General features: G+C 41.7%; 1 protein-coding gene across 1 annotated transcript in view; it reads left to right on the plus strand.

The window, feature by feature from the left end:
* The first annotated feature begins 6,750 nt into the window (after positions 1 to 6,750).
* TTLL4 (tubulin tyrosine ligase like 4) overlaps positions 6,751 to 24,819 on the plus strand; it is a 36,971-nt gene continuing 18,902 nt past the window's right edge. Inside the window, exon 1 of the mRNA XM_025278269.3 lies at positions 6,751 to 7,048. The gene's annotated coding sequence lies outside the window, so the exon portion shown is untranslated. The remainder of the gene's footprint in view (positions 7,049 to 24,819) is intronic.

A 24,819-nucleotide genomic window follows, 5' to 3' on the forward strand; every position in this document is an offset into this window, starting at 1 on the left:
TTGAAATATAGTTGAATTACCATGCTGTGTTAATTACTGCTGTATAGCAAAGTGACTCAGTTATATATATATGTATATATATATTCTTTTGCTGGGAAAGATTGAGGGCAGGGGGAGAAGCGGGCAACTGAGGATGAGATGGTTGGATGGCATCACTGACTCAATGGATACGAGTTTGAGCAAACTCTGGGAGATAGTGAAGGACCAGGAAGTTTGGCATGCTGCAGTCCATGGGGTCACAAAGAGTTGGAGACGACCGAACAACAGTTCTTTTTCATATTCTTTTCCATTATGGTTTATCACAGGATATTGAAGATAGTTGACTGTGCTATATAGTGAGACCTTTTTATTTATCCATTCTGTATATACAGTTTGCATCTGTTAAACTCCCAATCCAACCCTCTCTCATGCCCCTCCCCACTTGGCAACCACCAGTCTGTTTTCTACAACATATATTTATTGAGTCCTTTCTATATGCCAGATACTACTCTTGGCATTGGAGGTAAAGCAGTGCTTGTTTGTCAGAGACTTTCTATTCTGGTCAGGGAGATAGAGAGCTTATTAAAATAAGTGAATTGTTTAGTATGTAGGAATGTGGTAAAAGCTCCAGAGAAATGTAAAGCAGGAAGAAGGGGATGAGGAGAGCTGAGTTGGATAGCGGGGGTAGGCCTTTCTTAGAAGGTGACGTTTGAACAAAAACATTTGAAGGAAGCAGTACAGCTCTCTCGGGAACGACTATGCAGGGAGAACGGTCTTCAAAGGCCCTGAGATGGAAGCATGCCTGGAGTGCTGGAGGAGCTACGAGGAGGCCATGTTGGATGAAAGACGTGTAGGAGGGGGGAATCGTAGGAAATGAGGACAGGAAGGTAATGGGAACCAGATGGAGGCCTTGCAGACCTTCTACTTTACACAGAGCAGGGATCTATTAGAGAGTTTGATCGGAGGAGTTCTAAGATCTACCTTATGTTCTAGAAGATTGCCCTTCATTCTGGTGTTGTGAATGGACAGGGGAATGGGGAGGATGGGAAGTAGGGGGAGTACTTAGGAGGCTTTGTAATACTCCTCATGCGAGATAATGGTGTCCTGGACTGGGGTGGTGCCAATGGAATGGTAAAAAGTAGCCAGATTTTGAATATATTCTGAACATGGAGAAAATAAGTTTTCTGGACTGATTGGATGTCAGAATATAACAAAAGAAAGCAGTCAAGAATGACTTTTTGGCCTGAAAAGTTGGAAGGATGGAATTCCTGTTAACTGAAATGGGGAAGGCCATTAGTGGAGTGGTAATGGGTAGGGAAACTCGAGTTTAATTTTGAACATATTATGTCTATTAGTTGGAAACTTTCAAAGGTACACACAAAAAGATTAGTTCAGTGAATGCCATCGACACTTCAGTAGCTACCTTATCCTTTTTTTACTTGAGTATTTTAAAACAAATCCTGGACAACATATAATGCTATCCATGAGCACTTTGATTACTTGGAGTACTTTTATCTCTAACAAATTAAAGCTTTTGGGTTTTTGGTTTTATCAAAACCATAGTACTTCCCTAAGACCTGTCTACCTTAAGACAAATATGTAAACAGTATTGTGTCTTTAAATCTGGATATTTTTTTCCTAAAAGATAAATGAAGGGGAAATTACCTTGTAAAAGAATTGTCTTTTCCAAATAATTTGTTAGATACTAGCTTGAGATATCTTGCTTATCTGATACATAAACAATTTAATGTAGAGAAGTCACATTTACATCAAAACTTTCTAGGCCATGTATTGCATCAAACAACAATCAGTTTAGAGGACTCATAATAAGAAAATACGTTCCCATCCCTGTGAGTTTATAATCTAGAGGATTAGAAATATGTAAACAGTTTTACACCCAGCAGTTATCACAGTGCTGAGGGGATTTGGAGTGAAGTCTGAGTGGTACCTGGGATTTAGAGAATGTCTGGAAGGCTTGAGGATTTGTGCTTCTTTTACATGCATACGTGAAGGAAATGGCAACCCACTCCAGTATTCTTACCTGGAGAATCCCATGGACAGAGGAGCCTTGTGGGCTACGTCCATAGAGTCGCAAAGAGTCTGATATGACTGAAGCAACTGAGCATACATGCATACAAGGGTGTATGTATTTAAACTTTTGGGGAGGGGAGAAGGAGATTAAAGTTTTCAAACACAAAAAAGTAGAATGGCAGGTGGAACACCCATGTCCTGATCTCACAAATTAAGCCACCATCAACATTTTGTCACACTGGTTCTACCTTTTCCATTTTAAATTTTGTTACTGCTATCTGTTAGCATTGGGTCGCTGAGTCGTGTCTGATTCTTTGTGACCCCACGAACTGTAGCACACCAGGCTTCCCTGTCCACTATCTCCCAGAGTTTGCTCAAATTCATGTCCATTGAGTTGGTGATACCATCTGACCATCTCATCCTTTGTCACCCCCTTCCTCTCCTGCCTTCAGTCTTTCCCAGCATCAGGACCTTTTCCAGTGAGTCAGCTCGTCACATCAGGTGGCCAAAGAATTGGAGTTTCACCTTCAACATCAGTCCTTCCAGGGAATATTCAGGGTTGATTCTCCTTTAGGATTGACTGGTTTGATCTCTTTGCTGTCCAAGGGACTCTCAAGAGTCTTCTCCAGCACCACAATTCAAAAACATCAATTCTTTGGTGCTCAGCCTTCTTTATTGTTATTGCTATAGTTTTAAATTATTTTTTGGAAATAATAAGGACAGTGTGAAGAATTCCCATACACCCTTCACCCAGATTCACGAATTGTTAACATTTTGCCACAATTGGTTTTATCATATTTTTCTGAACCATATGAGGCTAAGCTGTAAATACCATGCTCTTTTACTGTTAGAAAACTTGCATTTCAGGGACTTCCCTGGCAGCCCAGGGGTTAAGACTCTGCAGTTCCAGTGCAGGGAGCACAGGTTTGATCCCTGGTTGGGGAACTTCCCTGCATGCCATGCAGTGCAGCCCCCCAAGACTTGTATTTCTTAAGATCAAGGATATTTACTTATATAATCACAGTATAAGAAATTCAACATTGATATAATACTATTTAACCTACAGCCATCATATCCCAGTTGTTCCAATAATGTTCTTTATACCAGTTTTTCTCCTGGTCTAGGTTCCAACCCAAGATCATGCTTTGTGTTTGGTTATGAGATCTCTTTTTGCCTCAAATCTAGAACCATTTCTCATTCCTTCCTTAGTTTTATGATCGTGATTGATATTTTGAGTGTGTCTGATATTTCTTTGTGGTTTGTGTAAATCTGATGTTTGGGTGTATCTGATTTTCTGTGTGTGTGATTTGATGCTGGTTATACATTTTTGGTAGAAACACTATGTAAGTGATGATGTTTCCTCATAGTACATTGTATCTGGAGGCTGATGATATAACTTATTCCCATTATTGGTGAAGTTACATCTATGATTTGGTTAAGGTGGATGAGGCAAATTTCTATTGCTAGGTTTTTGGGGTTTTTTTAGGATTATATATAAAGACTTTATATTTTAGAACAGTTTTAGATTTACAGAAAAATTGAGCAGATAGTACAAAGAGTTCATATATTATACCTTGCCTCTATCTATACACAATTTCCCCTATTATTAGCATCTTACATTATTTTGATATATTTGTTACAATTAGTGGAATCAACATTGATACACAGTCGACCCTTGAAAAACTTAGGGCTTGGGGGGCCATTACCCCCATACAGTTGAAAATCTGAGTATAATTTTGTAGTCAGCCCTCCATAACTGAGGGTTCAACCAACTGTGTATTATCTAGTACTGTAGTATGTATTTACTGAAAAAGATTCACGAATAAGTGAATTCATGTGGTTCAAACATTGTTTAAGGGTGAACTGTATTATCAGCTAAAAACCTGCATTTTATTCAGAGTTCCTTAATTGTTACTTAGTGTCCTTTTTCTGTTCCAGGATCTCATTACACATCATTTAGTTGTTTCCTTGAGCTCCTCTGGCTATAAGAGTTTCTTTAGAAATATCTCGTTTTTGATAACCTTGACAATTTTGAGAAGTACTGGTCAGGCATTTTGAAGGATGCTCCTCTATTGGAATTTGCCTGATGTTTCTCACGACTAGACTGGAGTTACGAGTTTTGAGGAGGACAATCACAAAAGCTAAATGCCATTTTCATCATCTATCAAGGGCATATACTATCTACATGATGTTGACCTTGATCACCTGGCTGAAGTGATGTTTGTCAGATTTTTCTACTGTTACTACTTTTGCCTTACGCTACCCCCCTTTTCATACTGTACTCTTTGGAAAGAAGTCACTCTGCACAGCCCAAACTTAAGGAATGTGGATTATTCTTCCCCACCTTTAGGGCTGAATATCTACATTTTTTCTTTTAATTTTTCTGCATAGGAGATTTGGCTCTTTATCACATTTGTGAATACATTCAACCATTTATTTATTTTAAAATTTTATTTATTTTTGGCTTCATTGGTTCTTCATTGCTGCATGCAGACTTTCTCTAGTTGCAGTGAGTGGGTTTCTCATTGCGGTGGCTTCTCTTGTTGCAGGGCATGGGCTGTAGAGCACATGGACTCAGCAGCTGTGGCACAAGGCCTTAGTTGCTCTGCGGCATGTGGGATCTTCCTGGACCAAGGATCAAACCCATGTCTCCTGCATTGCTAGGCAGATTCTTTACCACTGAGCCACCAGGGGAGTCCTCAACCATTTATTTATACCAGTGACTCATGGATATTTGTTTTATACTTTGGGTTATAAAAGCACTGTTACTTTAATTTTAGTGCTCAAATTGTTCCAACTTTGGGCATTGGGAGTTCTTTCAGTTAGTTCCTGTTACATCTTCCCACCAGTCTGTTGTTTTGGTTTGTTTTGGTAACACTTTCTTTCTGGCACTGCCACGTACTTCCAGCTCATTTTGTGTATTTCCTGCCCTAGTCCTAGAATCAGCCATTTCTCGGAGGAGGCCTGGTTCCTGGTAATGGAGTGATATTAGAAGCTAAGACCTGGGTGTTAGGTGTGCTCATTGCTACTCCAGTGTTTGCTGTAGTATTTTAAAGCACACACACACACACACACACAAGCAATTCCTTGGTATCATGTCATTTAATACCTTAAAGTATCTGGTAAAAAATAAGGATATCTTCTTAAATAATGTCACAATATCCATCCTGTGGCTGCCAACACATTACCACAAATTTGGTGACTTAAAAGAAAAAATTCTCTCGTGGTTCTAGAAGCCAGAATTCTGAAATCAGCCTGTCTGAAGAACCTCATTTCCTCAGAAGATTCTAAAGGAGAATCCATTCTTGTCTCTTCCACCTTATGGTGCCCCCAGACATTCTACTTTGCTCTGATCTCTACCTTCTTGGTCATAAGTCACCTCTTCCTTTTTTCTGTGCCTTCTCTGTGTCTCTCCTATCTCTTTCTGCCTCACTAGGGATTTTTCTTATTGGATTTAGGGCCCACTCAGATAATCCAGGAAAATTCCTTAATCCTTTCAAGATCATCTCAAAATCATTAATCACATATTTTGCCAAGTAAGGTAATATTTACAGGTTCCTGGAAGTAAGACAAGGATATATTGGGGGGAGGGGGGGTTGTCACCATTCAATAAACTAACTAAAAAAACTTAATAATGATTTCTTAACGTTATCTATGTTCTTAATGTCCCCTGTCTATATTCAGATTTCTCTATTGTCTCAAAAGACAATTGCAGTTGGCTTATTTGAATCAGTATCTAAACAAGGTCCACTCATTGATGTGATTATGTCTCTTAAGTATCTTACAACATAGGAAACCTCACTCTTTTTTTATACTCTGAATTTGTTGAAGAAATAAGGTCATTCCTCTATACATTGGCCTACATTCTGGATTTGTCAGATGGCCTTCTTGTGACAATGTTTCTCTTTATTTCCTATAAACTGGAAGTTGGAGCCAAAAGCTTGATTAGATTCAGATTCAACTGATTTTTAGACAAAAATATACTACTTTCTAATGTTACTGTGTAGTTCAAATTGCATCGCATCATGAGATATAATTTATAGCTGATCAATGACTGTTGCCTGAATCAATTATTTATTAAGCATCTTTGCTGTGGCCCAGATTGTTTTCCTTAAATTAGTTTCATCTCTTATAGTTCCTATTATTTCTGTAGCGGACTATTTAGAAAAGCTCTTTTCGCCCTCCAGTTCTTTTAAGATCTCTAAATTTGTTAGAACCAGGGACATCTGAGTCTGAGGGGGCAGTATCTATCTTGCCTGGGGAGATAATTAATTGAGTCAGTGTTTGCTAATGTTCACACTTGAAGCTCAGAAAGCAGGTGATTGTAATTGGAGCCTGCTGCTTGGGCTGGGGTTAGGGGAAGGTAGGAAGAGCGAAGCATAGCGGATCTGGCGATCTCTTCTTTCCTGGGGTCAAACTCAAAGGCTTTTAATTGGAAAGTGCTACAAGAAAATTATTTAATGAACTCTAAGTTCTTTGGTTTTAGAGGAGTGAATTAAGGCACGGCCAAATAAAGAGTCCATAGGGGTTCAGATCAGATCAGTCGCTCAGTCGTGTCCGACTCTTTGCGACCCCATGAATCGCAGCACGCCAGGCCTCCCTGTCCATCACCAACTCCCGGAGTTCACTATGGTTAGGTAGAATCAAAGTATAGAGGGTCGTGGCGTGCCGGAACGTAGCCTTTCAGGGCTTTAACCTTGAGACTACATCTCCCAGAATTCCGCTCTGCGAGTCCCACCCGCGTTAAAGTGGCTGCGCGTGCGCGAGCCCTGTGACCGCCGCCTTTCCAAGCTCCATTAGCCCCGAGATTCCGCGCGCCTGCCTCCCTCCCGCTGGGATCGCCCCTTCAGGCCCTCTGTGCGTCCGCTGGGGGCGCGCGCAGTGCGTGTCTGGTGGCAGCCGCGCTGGCGGCTGAGAGCGCGGGTCGCGTGGCCGTGCGTGGTTGCTAGGGGAGCCTGAGGCCGCCAGCTCGCCCGCAGGCCGAGGGAGGAAGCAGCGCGGAGCCGGCGCCCAGCCGCGGCGAAGCTGAGTCCGCTGGGTGAGTGTGGCCGAGGAGCCGGGGCAACGGACCCTCTGCTGGCTCGACTCTCTCTCCCCTTCTTCTGCCCCGGGCCTTTTGACGCGGCCTCCAGCCCTCTGGCCGCTCCTGCCCAGCCCTGCTTCCTGCCAGCCACCTCTCCATCACCTGGGAAGAGAGGGATCCGCGGCCTCCTACCCTGCCAGGTCTTCGCGCCTCCTCGCAACTCCTCTGCACCCTTTCTTGCCCCCTTTCCCGCCGCGCCCAGTGAACTTAGTCGCTGCTCCTCTGGTTCCCCGAACCCTGCAGCATCTTTTCACCCTAGGCCTCGAGCTTCCTTTCCCGCCCCGCTGTAGTTTAAATTCCCCTCTCTTTAGTGTGAGCCCAAGGTCCTCTCAGGCCTCACGGCTGAATTTAACATGAATACCCCGCTTTTAACTTCCCCATCTTCACTGTCTGTAGAGAAATACTTTCCTTAACTGTGTAGAATTTAACTCTTCATGTGTTCATCAATCCATTATTTCCTTTAATCATTCAACAATTTTTAATAAGCATCGACAAATACTTAGTGAGCCAGGGCATTATGGAAGGCACTAGGGGATACAGGGATGCACAGGGCAGGCGTGTTTGCACAGAGTTTACGGGAAATTTTAAGCCTGTAAACAGCATTTGTCATATTGTGTGGTGTGTGTTCTAATAGAACATTAGAAAAATATTTAACCCAAATTTATTTGGAAAACTGTATTATCTTCACATTTCCATTCTGCATCTAGGAAATGTTTTAATCCTTCCTTCCTTGGGGAGTTACTCCTATCTACTCAGATACTCCAGATTCCATCCTTAAGTTAATTACCTGTTGATTTAGGCAGTCAACAAGTAGCAGGGGGGCCCTTTGGGAAAGTGTTCTATCCTTAGTTATTTGCAATAAATACTGAGGTACTGTTTGTATGAAAACCACCCCCTCTTAGTTCCCAAGAGTTAGGAGCTCTTTATTGATTGGACTGAATGTAGCACTGAAAAATCATCAAGTGTTTTCTGGGAATAAAGAGGTGAGAGGACCTTCCAGATACAAAGTATCTTTAGTAAAGATACAGCAAGGCCTGAAAAGAGAACTGGAAACAGTCTGACAGACCTGAGCTGGGTTTGGAGGGAACTTTCCTGCTCAATTCTATCCTACTCTTTGCTGCCCAATGGACTGTATCCTGCCAGGCAGGCTCCTCTGTCCATGGGATTTCCCAGGCAAGAATACCAGAGTGGGTTGCCATTTCTTTGTTCAGGGAATCTTTCTGATCAGAAATCAAACTCGAGCCCCGCTGCAGTGGAAGCTTAGTCTTCAGCACTGGAAAACAAGGGAAGCCCCACATGCAGTTTTAGAAGAATCAATTTCCAGATCCTTAGCTTCCAAATGAACTCTTCTAAAACTGACCTTACAAAAAAAGGGGTAGAGAGTATCATATCTGTTATGCTTCCAAATTTTGCTGTAGTGTGTTATTCTGTATATAAAAACTTCAGGTTGGGGGCGGTCCCAAGATGGCAGAGGAATAGGACAGGGAGACCACTTTCTCTCCCACAAATTCATGGGAAGATCATTTGAATGCCGAGCAACTTCCACAAAACAACTTCTCAATGCTGGCGGAGGACACCAGGCACCCAGAAAGGCAGCCCATCCTCTTCGAAAGGAGGTAGGACAAAATATAAAACACAAAAAGAGAGACAACAGAGTTAGGGATGGAGACCTGTCCTGGGAAGGGAGTCCTGAAGGAGGAGAAGTTTCCAAACAGCAGAAAACCCTCTCGTTGGCGGCTCTGTGGGCAGTTTTGGAATCTCAGAGGGCTACATAACCAGGAGGAAAAAAAAAAAAACAAAAAACCCACAGAATACACGCCTAACCGCAACTTCCAGCGGAGAAGCAGCCTAGTCACAGGCATGCATCCGGCACCAGCGATCGGGGGGCTGGACAGGGAGGCGTGGGCTGCATGCTTTAGGGTAAGGACTGGACCAGAATGCCCTGAGGACCATCTGAGGGAGCTAACGTGAAATAGCAACCCAAACCATGGGATAGCCAGAGAGGGGAAAAAAAAAAAACTTTCCCGCGAAAGGCTCTAACCTAACCCAACCTGCAGCCTGGCTGACTCATAGAACAAAGGATTGAGCAAATACCAAAGGAGAGCTAGCTGGCTGCACACAGGCTCCTCCCCGCACCAGAGGCAGAGAGGCAGGTGTGTGACAGCCAGAGCCAGAAGGCAAGGGGCAATCTTGGCCCCAGAGACTGGGATCCTCCACCAAACTGTGAGCAGGCTCCCAGTTGCTAACCACGTCTTCCTGGGATCCTGGATGGTTGACATCTGCCAGGAGGGTCGCAGCCTGAGATCATCTCCCCAGAGGAGACATGGCACACCTGAGATGGTGCTCTTGTTACGCACCTGGGAAACAGAGCGGCTGGACCAGGGAGGTGATTAAGACACACGGCCCACCTGGGACAGTGTGCTCACCAATCACCTGGTCACCTGAGCTGCTCTGACCTGGGAAGGGCACAAAATGCACGCCCAACTGAGTCTGTGCCCTTGTGGAGTAGCCGAGAACCTGAACCTGAGCAGCTTAGACCTGGGAAGTGCACGAAACACAGGGCCCACTTTAGACAATACCCCTGCAGAGCAACCTGTTGCCTGAGCATTGTAGACCTGGAAAGCATGCGCTGCCGTGAGCTGGGGCAAACCCAGTGTGGTCCATACATTGCAAGCACTCCCCACACATGCCAGTGATATTTGTTTGCAGTGTTCCTCCCTCCCCACAATACAGCTGAACAAGTGAGCCTAAATAAGTGACCACCTTCGCCCCTTTGTGTCAGAACGGAAATTAGACACTGAAGAGACTTGCAAAAAGAGGAAGCCAAAATAAACGAAGAGGAAACCACTCTGGAAGTGACAGGTGCAACAGATTAAAAACCTGTAGTTAACATTGACTAAGCATTGGAAGGGGCCTATTAGACCTCGAGAACAAGTACAAGCTGGAACAAGAAACTATCTGAAACTGAACTGACCCCACACAGCCCACAACAGCTCTAGAGAAATTCCTAGATATATATATATATATTTTTAATTTTATTTTATTTTTAAACTTTACAATATTGTATTAGTTTTGCCAAACATAGAAATGAATCTGCCACAGGTATACCCGTGCTCTCTATCCTGAACCCTCCTCCCTCCTCCCTCCCCATACCCTCCCTCTGGGTCGTCCCAGTGCACCAGCCCCAAGCATCCAGTATCGTGCATTGAACCTGGACTGGTGACTCGTTTCATAGATATATTTTTACTATTATCATTTTTTAATTTTTAAGTTCTCTATTACTCCTTTAATTTTCATTTTTATAACTTATTATTACCTTGCAAAAAAAAAGACTGCATTTTTAAAGCAAATTTCATATATATATATTTTATAATTTTTGTGATTGATTTTGTTTTGTATTTTTAACGTATTTTTGAGAGTCTAACCTCTATTCTAGATTGTTAATCTTTGCTTTTTGGTATGTGTTATCAATTTTGTACCTTTAAGAATCTAATCTTCAGTATCTTTTTTTCACTTAGGGGTGTGATTACTGCCTTGATTGCTCTCTCTCCTTTTGACTCTCCCTTTTCTCCCCCAGGTCACCTCTTTCTCCTCCCTCCCCCTTCTCTTCTCTGCTTAACTCTGTGACTCTCTCTAGGTGTTCCAGGCTGTGGAGAATGCATAGGGAACTGATTACTGGCTAGATTGGTCTTTCCCCTTTTGACTCCCCCCTCTTCTCCTCCTGGTAACCTCTGTCTCCCTCCTCCCTCTTCTCTTCTCCATGTAACTTTGTGAACCTCTCTGGGTGTCCATCACTGTGGAGAATCTTTTCACCATTAACATAGATGTTTTATCATCTGTGCTGTCTTGAAGCTACTGTAAGAATAAGACTGAAAGCCAGAGGCAGGAGGCTTAAATCCAAAACTTGAGAACACCAGAGAACTCCTGATTCCAGGGAACATTAATAGACAAGAGCTCATCCAAAAGCCTCCATACCTACACTGAAACCAAGCTCTACCCAAGAGCCAACAAGTTCCAGAGCAAGACATACCATGCTAATTCTCCAGCAATACAGGAACACAGCTCTGAACATTAAAATACAGGTTGCCCAAAGCCATGCCAAACCCATAGACACCCCAAAATTTACTACTGGACACTTTATTGCACTCCAGAGAGAAGAGATCCAGTTCACCCACCAGAACACAGACGCAAGCTCCCCTAACCAGGCAGGAAACCTTGACGAGCCACTAGACCAACCCCACCCACAGGGAGCAAGCTCCACAATAAAGAGGAATCACAGACTTACAGACTTACAGAAAGGCCACCCCAAACAGCAATCTAAACAAAATATAAAGGCAGAGAAATATTCAGCAGGTAAAGGAACATGATAAATGCCCACCAAACCAAACAAAAGAGGAGGAGATAGGGAGTCTACCGAAAAAGAATTCAGAATTATGATAGTAAAGATGATCTTAAATCTTGAAAACAAAATGGAGTTACAGATAAATAGACTAGAGACAAGGATTAAGAACATGCAAGAAATGTTTAACAAGGACCTATAAGAAATTAAAAAGAGTCAATCAGTTATGAATAATGCAATAACTGAGATCAAAAGCACTCTGGAGGGAGCCAACAGTAGAATAACTGAGGCAGAAGACAGGATAAATGAGGTGGAAGATAGAATGGTGGAAATAAGTGAAGCAGAGAGGAAAAAAAAAAAGAAAAGAGGACAACCTCAGAGACCTTTGGGACAGTGTTAAACACCCTAACGTTCGAATCATAGGAGTCCCAGAAGAAGAAGACAAAAAAAAAAGGGCATGAGAAAATACTTGAGAAGATAATAATTGAAAACTTTCCTAAAATGGGGAAGGAAATAGCCACTCAAGTCCAAGAAACCCAGAGAGTCCCAATCAGGATAAACCCAAGGTGAAACACCCCAAGACACATATTAATCAAATTAACAAAGTTCAAACACAAAGAACAAATATTAAAAGCAGCAAGGGAAAAGCAACAAATAACACACAAGGGGATCCCTATGAGGATTACAGCTTATCTTTCAACAGAAACTCTTCAGGCCAGAAGGGAATGGCAGGACATACTTAAAGTGATGAAAGAGAAAAGCCTACAACCTAGATTACTGTACCCAGCAAGGATCTCATTCAAATATGAAGGAGAAATCAAAAGCTTTACAGACAAGCAAAAGCTGAGAGAATTCAGCACCACCAAACCAGCTCTTCAACAAATGCTGAAGGGTCTTCTCTAGACAGAAAACACAGAAAAGGTTTATAAACTTGAACCCAAAACAACAAAGTAAGTGGCAGCAGGATCATACTTATCAATAATTGCCTTAAATTTAAATGGGTTGACTGCCCCAACCAAGACAAAGACTGGCTGAATGGATCAAAAACAAGACCCCTATATATGCCGTCTACAAGAGATCCACCTCAAAACAAGGGACACATACAGACTGAAAGTGAAGGGCTGGAAAGAGATATTTCATGCAAATAGAGACCAAAAGAAAGCAGGAGTAGCAATACTCAAATCAGATAAAATAGACCTTGAAATAAAGGCTGTGAAAAGAGACAAAGAAGGACACTACATAATGATCAAAGGATCAATCCAAGAAGAAGATATAACAGTTACAAATATGTATGCACCCAACATAGAACCACAATATGTAAGACATATTCTGACAAGTATGAAAGGGGAAATTAACAATAACACAATAATAGTGGGAGACTTTAATCCCGACTCACACCTATGGCTAGATCAGCCAAACAGAAAATTAGCAAAGAAACACAAACTTTAAATGATACAATGGACCAGTTAGATCTAATAGATATCTATAGGACATTTCACCCCAAAACAATTAATTTCACCTTTTTTCTCAGGTGCACATGCAACATTCTCTAGGATAGATCACATCCTGGGCCATAAATCTAGCCTTGGTAAATACAAAAATATTGAAATCATTTCAGGCATCTTTTCTGATCACAGTGTGGTAAGATTAGATGTCAACTACAGGAAAAAAAAAAACTATTAAAAATGCGAACATATGGAGGCTGAACAACATGCTTCTGAATAAACAATAATCACAGAAATACAAAAAGAAATCAAAATATGCATAGAAACAAATGAAAATGAAAACACAACAACCCAAAACCTATGGGATTCAGTAAAAGCAGTGCTCAGGGGAACGTTCATAGCAATACAAGCTTACCTCAAGAAACAAGAGAAAAATAAAATAAATAACCTAGTATGACACCTAAGGCAACTAGAAAAAGAAGATATGAAGAACCCCAGGGTTAGTAGAAGGAAAGAAATCATTAAAATTAGGGCAGAAATAAATGAAAAATACACGAAGGAGACTGTAGCAAAAGTCAACAAAGCTAAAAGCTGGTTCTTTGAGAAGATAAATAAAATAGACAAACCATTAGCTGGGGAGAAGAATCAAATCAACAAAGTTAGAAATGAAAATGCAGAAACCACAACAGACAACACAGAAATACAAAGGATCATAAGAGACTACTGTCACCAACTGTATGACAATAAAACGGACAACTTGGAAGAAATGGACGAATTTTTAGAAAAGTGTAACCTTCCAAAACTGTACCAGGAAGAAATAGAACATCTTAACAAACCCAACACAAGCATGGAAATCAAAACTGTAATAAAAAATCTTCAAACAAAAGCCCAGGACCAGATGGCTTCATAGGTGAATTCTACCAAAATTTAGAGAAGAGCTAACACCTATACTACTCAAACTCTTCCAGAAGACGGTAAACTGCCAAACTCATTCTATGAGGCCACCGTCACCCTAATACCAAAACCAGACAAAGATGCCACCAAAAAAACTACAGACCAGTATTACCGATGAACATAGATGCAAAAGTTCTCAACAAAATTCTAGCAAACAGAATCCAACAACGTATTAAAAAGATGATACATCATGACCAAATGGGCTTTATCCCAGGGATGCAAGAATTCTTCAATATTTGCAAATCAATGTGATATACCACATTAACAAATTGAAATATAAAGACCATATGATTATCTCAATAGATGCAAAGAAAGCCTTTGACAGAATTCAACATATTCAAACCCTCCAGAAAGCAGGCATAGAAGGAACATACCTCAAAATAATAAAAGCCATATATGATAAACCCACAGCAAACATTATCCTCAATGGTGAAAAATTGAAAGCATTTCCCCTAAAGTCAGGAACAAGACAATGGTGCCCACTCTCACCACTACTATTCAACATAGTTTTGGAAGGTTTAGTCACAGTAATCAGAGAAGAAAAAGAAATAAAAGGAATCCAGATTGGAAAAGAAGAAGTAAAACTCTTACTGTTTGCAGATGACATGATCCTCTACATAGAAAACCCTAAAGACATCACCAGAAAATTACTAGAGCTAATCAATGAATATAGTAAAGTTGCAGGATATAAAACTAATACACAGAAATCCCTTGCATTCCTATACACTAACAATGAGAAAACAGAAAGAGTAAGTAAGGAAACAATTCCATTCACCATTGCTATGAAAAGAATAAAATACTTAGGGATAAATCTTCCTAAAGAAACAAAAGACCTATGTATAGAAAACTATAAAATACTGATGAAAGAAATCAAAGATGACACAAATAGATGGAGAAATATACCATGTTCATGGATCAGAAGAATAAATATAGTGAAAATGGGTATACTACCCAAGGCAATCTATAGATTCAATGCAATCCCTATCAAGCTACCAACAGTATTTTTCACAGAACTAGAACAAATAATCTCACAATTTCTATGGAAATACAAAAAACCTCGAATAGCCAAAGAAGAATGGAACTGGAGGAATCAACCTGCCTGACTTCAGGCTCTACTACAAAGCCACAGTTATCAAGACAGTATGGTACTGGCACAAAGACAGAAATATAGATCAATGGAACAAAATAGAATAGATCAATGGAACAAAATAGAAAGCCCAGAGGTAAATCCACACACCTATGGACACCTTATCTTTGACAAAGGAGGCAAGAATATACAATGGAGAAAAGACAATGTCTTTAACAAGTGGTGCTGGAAAAACTGGTCAACCGTCTGTAAAAGAATGAAACTAGAACACTTTCTAACACTATACACAAAAATAAACTCAAAATGGATTAAAGATCTAAAGGTAAGATCAGAAACTATAAAACTCCTAGAGGAAAACATAGGCAAAACACTCTCGGACATAAATCACAGCAGGATCCTCTATGAGCCACCTCCCAGAGTAATGGAAATAAAAGCAAAAATAAATAGGACCTAATTAAACTTAAAAACTTTTCCACAACGAAGGAAACTATAAGCAAGGTGATAAGATAGTTTTCAGAATGGGAGAAAATAATAGCAAATGAAACAACTGACAAAGAATTAATCTCAAAAATGTACAAGCAGCTCCTGCAGCTCAGTACCAGAAAAATAAATGACCCAATCAAAAAAGGGGCCAAAGAACTAAGCAGACATTTCTCCAAAGAAGACATACAGATGGCTAAGAAACACATGAAAAGATGCCCAACAGCACTTATGATCAGATCAGATCAGATCAGTCGCTCAGTCGTGTCCAACTCTTTGCGACCCCATGAATCGCAGCACGCCAGGCCTCCCTGTCCATCACCAACTCCCGGAGTTCACCGAGATTCACGTCCATCGAGTCAGTGATGCCATCCAGCCATCTCATCCTCTGTCGTCCCCTTCTCCTCCTGCCCCCAATCCCTCCCAGCATCAGAGTCTTTTCCAATGAGTCAACTCTTCGCATGAGGTGGCCAAAGTACTGGAGTTTCAGCTTTAGCATCATTCCTTCAAAGAAATCCCAGGGCTGATCTCCTTTAGAATGGACTGGTTGGATCTCCTTGCAGTCCAAGGGACTCTCAAGAGTCTTCTCCAACACCACAGTTCAAAAGCATCAATTCTTCGGCGCTCAGCCTTCTTCACAGTCCAACTCTCACATCCATACATGACCACAGGAAAAACCATAGCCTTGACTAGATGAACCTTTGTTGGCAAAGTAATGTCTCTGCTTTTGAATATGCTATCTAGGTTGGTCATAATTTCCTTCCAAGGAGTAAGCGTCTTTTAATTTCATGGCTGCAATCACCATCTGCAGTGATTTTGGAGCCCAGAAAAATAAAGTCTGACACTGTTTCCACTGTTTTCCCATCTATTTCCCATGAAGTGGTGGGACCGGATGCCATGATCTTCGTTTTCTGAATGTTGAGCTTTAAGCAAACTTTTTCACTCTCCACTTTCACTTTCATCAAGAGGCTTTTGAGTTCCTCTTCACTTTCTGCCAAAAGGGTGGTGTCATCTGCATATCTGAGGTTATTGATATTTCTCCCAGCAATCTTGATTCCAGCTTGTGTTTCTTCCAGTCCAGTGCTTCTCATGATGTACTCTGCATATAAGTTAAATAAACAGGATGACAATATATAGCCTTGACGAACTCCTTTTCCTATTTGGAACCAGTCTGTTGTTCCATGTCCAGTTCTAACTGTTGCTTCCTGACCTGCAGCAAATTTCTCAAGAGGCAGATCAGGTGGTCTGGTATTCCCATCTCTTCAGAATTTTCCACAGTTTATTATGATCTACACAGTCAAAGGCTTTGGCGTAGTCAATAAAGCAGAAATAGATGCTTTTCTGGAACTCTCTTGCTTTTTCCATGATCCAGCGGATGTTGGCAATTTGATCTCTGGTTCCTCTGCCTTTTCTAAAACCAGCTTGAACATCAGGAAGTTCATGGTTCACATATTGCTGAAGCCTGGCTTGGAGAATTTTGAGCATTACTTTACTAGCGTGTGAGATGAGTGCAATTGTGCAGTAGTTTGAGCATTCTTTGGCATTGCCTTTCTTTGGGATTGGAATGAAAACTGACCTTTTCCAGTCCTGTGGCCACTGCTGAGTTTTCCAAATGCACTGGCATATTGAGTGCAGCACTTTCACAGCATCATCTTTCAGGATTTGGAAGAGCTCAACTGGAATTCCATCACCTCCACTAGCTTTGTTCATAGTGATGCTTTCTAAGGCCCACTCGACTTCACATTCCAGGATGTCTGGCTCTAGGTCAGTGATTACACCATCGTGATTATCTGGGTCGTGAAGATCTTTTTTGTAGAGTTCTGTGTATTCTTGCCATCTCTTCTTAATGTCTTCTGCTTCTGTTAGGTCCATACCATTTCTGTCCTTTATCGAGCCCATCTTTGCATGAAATGTTCCTTTGGTATCTCTAATGTTTTTGAAGAGATCCCTAGTCTTTTCCATTCTGTTGTTTTCCTCTATTTCTTTACATTGATCGCTGAGGAAGGCTTTCTTATCTCTTCTTGCTATTCATTGGAACTCTGCATTCAGATGTTTATATCTTTCCTTTTCTCCTTTGCTTTTCACTTCTTTTCACAGCTATTTGTAAGGCCTCCCCAGACAGCCATTTTGCTTTTTTGCATTTCTTTTCCATGGGGATGGTCTTGATTCCTGTCTCCTGTACAATGTCATGAACCTCAGTCCATAGTTCATCAGGCACTCTATCTATCAGATCTAGGCCCTTAAATCTATTTCTCACTTCCACTGTATAATCATAAGGGATTTGATTTAGGTCATACCTGAATGGTCTAGTGGTTTTCCCTACTTTCTTCAATTTCAGTCTGAATTTGGCAATAAGGAGTTCATGATCTGAGCCACAGTCAGCTCCTGGTCTTGTTTTTTCTGACTATATAGAGCTTCTCCATCTTTGGCTGCAAAGAATATAATCAATCTGATTTCAGTGTTGACCATCTGGTGATGTCCATGTATAGAGTCTTGTGTTGTTGGAAGAGAGTGTTTGTTATGACCAGTGCATTTTCTTGGCAAAACTCTATTAGTCTTTCCCCTGCTTCATTCCGTATTCCAGGGCCAAATTTGCCTGTTACTCCAGGTGTTTCTTGACTTCCTACTTTTGCATTCCAGTCTCCTATAATGAAAAGGACATCTTTTTTGGGTGTTAGTTCTAAAAGGTCTTGTAGGTCTTTATAGAACCGTTCAACTTCAGCTTCTTCAGTGTTACTGGTTGGGGCATAGACTTGGATTACTGTGATATTGAATGGTTTGCCTTGGAAATGATCAGACATCATTCTGTCATTTTTGAGATTGCATCCAAGTACTGCATTTCGGACTCTCTTGTTGACCATGATGGCCACTCCATTTCTTCTGAGGGATTCCTGCCTGCAGTAGTAGATATAATGGTCATCTGAGTTAAATTCACCCATTCCAGTCCATTTGAGTTTGCTGATTCCTAGAATGTCAACATTCACTCTTGCCATCTCTTGTTTGACCACTTCCAATTTGCCTTGATTCATGGACCTGACATTCCAGGTTCCTATGCAATATTGCTCTTTACAGCATTGGACCTTGCTTCTATCACCAGTCACATCCACAGCTGGGTATTGTTTTTGCTCTGGCTCCATCCCTTCATTCTTTCTGGAGTTATTTCTCCACTGATCTCCAGTAGCATATTGGGCACCTACTGACCTGGGGAGTTTCTCTTTCAGTATCCTATCATTTTGCCTTTTCATACTGTTCATGGGGTTCTCAAGGCAAGAATACTGAAGTGGTTTGCCATTCCCTTCTCCAGTGGACCACATTCTGTCAGATGTCTCCACCATGACCCACCCGTCTTGGGTTGCCCCACGGGCATGGCTTAATTTCACTGAGTTAGACAAGGCTGTGGTCCTAGTGTGATTAAATTGATTAGTTTTCTGTGAGTATGGTTTCAGTGTGTTTGCCCTCTGATGCCTTCTTGTAACACCTACCATCTTACTTGGGTTTCTCTTACCTTGGGCGTGGGGTATCTCTTCACGGCAGCTCCAGCAAAGCGCAGCCATTGCTCCTTACCTTGGACGAGGGGTATCTCCTCACCGCCGCCCTTCCTGACCTTCAACGTGGGATGTGTGTTATTCAATCAGATAGTTAAAACTCACTAAATCATCATGAAATATTTGTTTAAATTACAGTTAACCCTTCCTTAGTTCTTTCTATAAATTGTTTAGTGTTTTCTACCTTCTCTTAACAAAAGGATAAACTTGTGATGAAAAATTTTAGAGTTCAACTTTAAGATGTACAAGGAATACATGGGTTTAATTTTTTTTTTTTTTTTTTTTTTGGCCTGTACTATCTGGCTTGTGGGATCTCAGTTCTCTGACCAAGGATTGGAACCTAGGCAGGCCATGGCAGTGAAAGCCCAAATCCTAACCACTAGTCCACCAGGGAACTCCCTAAGGAATGTATGGTTTTAAACATTCCTTGGGGAATTCTTGGATAAAATCTGAAAGAGTATATTGCGGGAAAACTGTGGAATGATAATTAGCAGGAAGGTAACATCAGATCTGTCTTTAAGGTTACTGTAGTGTCAGTGTGCAGTTTGAATAAGTAAGATTTTAGACTGAAATCTGGAAGTCAGTGAGAAAACTAGAGACCAGGCCAGAGACCATGAGGGCTTTATGGTGGTTGTAATGGGGGAGAGGGTTTAGAGAGAGATTAACAGTGGTAGGGGCTTCCCTGGTGGGTCAGCTGGTAAAGAATCTGCCTGCAGTGTGGGAGACCTGGGTTCGATCCCTGGGTTGGGAAGATCCTCTGGAGAAGGGAATGGCTACACACTCCAGTATTCTGGCCTGGAGAATTCCAAGGACTGTATAGTCCACGGGGTTGCAGAGTCAGACACAACTGAGCGACTTTCACTTTAACAGTGGTAGAGTGGACAAAATCTGGTGGCAAAGTAAATGTCAGGAGAGTGGGACCAGGAGCAGTCTAGAATGATCCTAGGTTTCTGAATTTAGTGATCAAATGGGTGGTGCTGCAGGATGAGGCAGAAGGAGGAGGGGCAGCTTTGAGGACAAAGATAAAGAAGTTACACTTTGGACATGGTGAGTTGAGGCTCCTTCAGCTTGAGAGGTTGTTCTGTAGGCCTGAGAGATGGAAGAAAATTGGAGAATGTAGGATGTGGTTGAGGTCATGGGATAAAAGAGGCTGCTCTGAGAGAGTCTGTGTTAATAGTTGAATCTGCCATTTATTGAGCACTTATTGTGTGCCTCCTTTGGGGGAAGGGGGAGAAGGGAGAAGACTGCATGTGGAGGACACTGACTTTGAGGGAGTAGATAGGGGAAAAGGGATGGAAGTAGGAAGGCAGAATATTTAAAGTCAGATCCAAAAATGAGTATGTAAATGAAAAGTAACTTTTTCATTGGCAAAAGTTTTTCACTGAAAAACTAAGTGTTAGTTGCTCAGACATGTCCAACTCTTTGTAACACCATGGTCTGCAGCCTGCCAGGCTCCTCTGGCCATGGAATTCACCAGGCAAGAATACTGGAGTGGATAGCCATTCTCTTCTCCAGAGGATCTTCCCCACCCAGGGATCGAACCGGGGTCTTCTGCATTGCAGGGAACCTTTAACCGCAGGATCTGGTACTTATTATGTGGAGTTGAGTTTAGCTTTCCTGTTAGATTCCTTCATCCTATGATAACCTTGGAATTGTCTAGTCATAAGCTTTCTGGACTTGAGCATGAAATCAGATGCTTTGATCTGTCAGTGAAATGTGAGAAAACTTTTCTTTAATGCTCTTAACTTCTCACTGTCTCTTCTGGCAGAACTGGGAAGCCAGACCTGGTGTTTTGGAATAAATACTGAGAATACTAATTTCTGTTAGGCCCTGAAATGAAAAAGACCTCATCCTTAGGAGCCTCTTGGATACTCTGGACAGGCAATGCCATTGTAGACCAGAGCTTTCAAGCTTTTTGGTCTCTTATGTGCACTTTTTTATTAAAGATTTTTGGAATCTGCAGTATATTCTTTTTAATGTGGAATATGTATCTACTCCACATTAGAAATTGAAGTATTTATTAATTCAGTTAGAAATAATAAACTCATTACAAATAAACATAAGTCACATTTTTAAAAATGAAAAATGCTATTGTTTCAAAAATGTTAGAAGAGTAGCATTATTTTTGAGAATCTTAATGTATGGTTTAATTGGAGACAGCTGCATTTTCCTATTTTTTTCTGTTGTTTCAGTTGGTTCAGTGTACTGTTTGGTTGAATTATGTGGATTATCTAGCCTCATATAGAGGATTAGTTGGAAGAGGGAGGAATGTTTGTGTAGCCTTTTCAGATAGTGGGTATTCTTTGGTGCTGCTGCTGCTGCTAAGTCGCATCAGTCATGTCCGACTCTGTGTGACCCCATAGACGGAAGCCACCAGGCTCCCCTGTCCCTGGGATTCTCCAGGCAAGAACACTGGAGTGGGCTGCCAACGCCTTCTCTGATTCTTTGGTACTACACAGACGTTAACAAGGGGTGGTGTTATGAAGGTTAGCTGCTGTGGAATCTGAAATGTTATCAGGGAGCTTTTCATACTTGGTTACATTAGAATCCATTATGGTCTATCTCTGACCAGATCTTTTACCCATGTCTGATTTTTTGACATTGTGTGATAGATAATTTGGAAAATACTGGTTCATTGAGTTGTTGCCACATTCTATTTGACAGTATAAAAAAATAATATCACCACAGTCATCAGAAAAATGGTTAAGTATTGGGAAGCTGTCAAGCTCATGGTGGCAGATACAATTTTGCCCAAATTCTCATTTTCTCTTGGAAGCTCAAATTTTATCATTGGCAACAAACACTGTCAGTTGTTTCCTTTGAAGTGACAGGCGTCCTCTGTTTCATTTTCTAGAGAACGCCTGCCAAGTGTCAAAGTCTGAATAACCATCACTTGTGTATCCTTCGTTCTTTCAAGTAAACATGATGTTCCACAGAAAAATTTTGCAATTCAAACAAGTGCTTTACTTACAGATAACCGTTGTCTTCTGTTTTATATGTACTTCTTATTTTATCACACAGAATGTTAAAAAGATATACTTGAGGATTGGGATTTCATTTTTTACTGTGTCATCAAGGACATTCTTAAGTAAACCTGGCACTTCTTCCTTTGCTGTGCCGTGTAGAAGTGTGTGGTGGTGAAAAATCTCACGTGGTACCTTTGGCTTGAATCCTACTCGGGAAACAGCAGTTTGACCCACCATTGCTCTTGCACCATCAGTGGAAAGGCTGGCACAGTTAAAAAGGCAAATCACATCTTAGTTTTGTTATGGAAATAGTTTCACCTAGCGGAACCCCTGAAAGGGCCCACACTTTAAGGACCACTGCCTTCAAGCTCACCCAAGGTTTCTTTCTGAAGCTGCTGAAGGTCAGGGCTTCAGGAGAGCTAGTCACTTAATTATGTTAGGATGTACTTAATCGCTCAGTCATGTCCAACTCTTTGCGACCCCATGGACTGTAGCCCTCCAGGCTCCTCTGTCCATGGGATTCTCCAGGCAAGAATACTGGAGTGGCTTGCTATTCCCTTCTCCAGAGGATCTTCCCAATCCAGGGATTGAATGCAGGTCTCCTGCATTGCAGGCAGTTTTTTTTTACCATCTGAGCCACCAGGGAAGCACCTAATTATGTTAAGCCTTCAACTGTTTCCACTTTTCAGTAATTTGCAGATGGACCTCCTTTAGCTTTAGCTGCTATAGGCTGTTTTTTCCCCCTGAGGTTGGCTAACTTCTTTTGCAGTAACAGTGTTCTGCAAGAGCCGCCCCCTCAACTTCTATTGGCCCTCCCTTCTCATTAGGTTGGCGTGTGGGCCTTTCTTTCTCAATAGGGCTTTACAGAAGTTCCATGCTCCTCCAACTTTCTTTAGGGAGACAGAATTTGGGATTTATCTCTTAAGAGAAAATGTGTCTGATTCCTACACTCCTCATTCTGTTTGATTCCAGCCAAGTCACTTCTATCTTCTTATATAACTATTGGGCAACTAAAGTGATCTCATCAGAGATCTTGTGACTCTAGACTCTGAACTGTTTCTGATGTTCTGAGTTCCTCTAGTGACTGAGTGAAACTCTCAGATGGAAGAGGAAAAGGAAACTGCAGATCCCAAGAGCCACACACTCCTGTAATATAGGAGAGTGACACAGTCAATGTGTAATGAATAATTACTTTCTGTAGAAATAGATACCTTGTCCAAGTTGGTTTGGTCTGGCCTGGCCTCTGGAGACCTGGTGGTTTGAGACAACAGTCATAGTTTTTCTAGCATAGGCTGCTCATCATTCACTCTCACTTAAGGAAGAAACTTGAGGCAAAACGCCCCATAAAGAGTGGAAGGCAGAATGAGATGGACAGCTTCTGAATGTTGTTTAAAGATGGTGGGGCAGGACGTTGAGATTCCTGAGACTGGTTGCTTTAGAAGAAGAGAGGTTGGATCCAGGGAAGGCAGGCAGGATGCTACTACAAATGCAGGCCTGCATTTGGTGAGGCAGGTGAGGGACTAGGAATTGGACAGAGCTAGCCACACAAATAGAAAGAGATGTTTGAGGCCATTTTGTTTATCTTCAGAATGTTCTGCAGTTCTTTACTTTTCTTATTCCCTCAGGGGAAAAAAAAATTGTTTCATTTTTAACAGCTTTGTGGAGGTATAACTGACCTAGAAAATATTCATTACCCTGAAGTCAATTATTTTTTAAACTTTATTCTAGGAACTCTTAACATCTTATGATATTTTAGGGGGAGGAAACTTGGGCAGCGTTGCTGAGAAGGAGGCCAGACTAGGGCAGTGATCTTCCAACTTCTACTAACATAGCTGTGCATTTATCTATTACAGATACACAAGATTTCCCTATAAAAATCATCAGGGGCTTATGAAGTATATTCATATGAAAAGAGAACAGTGGTAAAAGATAGCCTTTGCAAAACATTAAATTAGAGGAGTAAATACACAGCAGATCTTCATGGGTGGGATGGGGTTTGAGTTGGGCCTGGAAAAGGTAAATGCCGGGCCACTTGCGTCCAGTGTTTCTGGCACTGAGGATTCATGCGGAGGGATGCAGAGCAGTGTGTGCGGGAGGTGAGTGGAACGGTTGTCTTCACCCAGCCCTAAGGGGGTGTGCAGTGGGGGCCCGTGGCTATGAGGGAAAGCAGGCTTGGCTATGGTGCAGATGAGGACACAGTGGTGGGCTCTTGGGTGCTTCCCCACAAAGGGGTTCAGCATAGTGTTTCCAACCCGCCTTTTGTCTTCCACCTGAAGGTTAGGGATAAGTTTGGAAACAGGGCCTAGGTGTGTGTTTCATTTCTATTTAAGAGGAAGCGTGGAGCCAGACAAACTCAAGTTTTAATTTGGCCACTCCTTGTTAGTTGTTTGTTTATCACCATAAACAAGTTACTTAGCTTTACTGAGTCTCGGGTTCATCATCAGCAAATTGAGCATAGCTCAAATTGAGGATTAAATGAGCATAGTACCTGGTATTTGCTAGGTGCCCAAACTAGCCTTCATCAGTGCTAGTGTTCAGTTCAGTTGCTCAGTCGTGTCTTTGCAACCCCATGGACTGCAGCACGCCAGGCTTCCCTGTCCATCACCAACTCTCGGAGCTTACTCAAACTTATGTCCATCGAGTCGGTGATGCCATCCAATCATCTCATCCTCTGTCGTCCCCTTCTCCTCCCACCTTCAATCTTTCCCAGCACCAGGGTCTTTTTTCAGTGAGTCAGTTCTTCCCATCAGGTGGCCAAAGAACTGGAGTTTCAGCTTCAGGATTAGTCCTTCCAATGAATATTCAGGACTGATTTCCTTTAGGATAGACTGGTTGGATCTCCTTGCTATCCAGGAGACTCTCAAAAGAGTCTTCTCTTGGAGAAGTGCTAGTGTATTTCCCCTTTATTTA

Source organism: Bubalus bubalis, chromosome 2, assembly GCF_019923935.1.
Source record: "Bubalus bubalis isolate 160015118507 breed Murrah chromosome 2, NDDB_SH_1, whole genome shotgun sequence".
Taxonomy (NCBI): domain Eukaryota; kingdom Metazoa; phylum Chordata; class Mammalia; order Artiodactyla; family Bovidae; genus Bubalus; species Bubalus bubalis.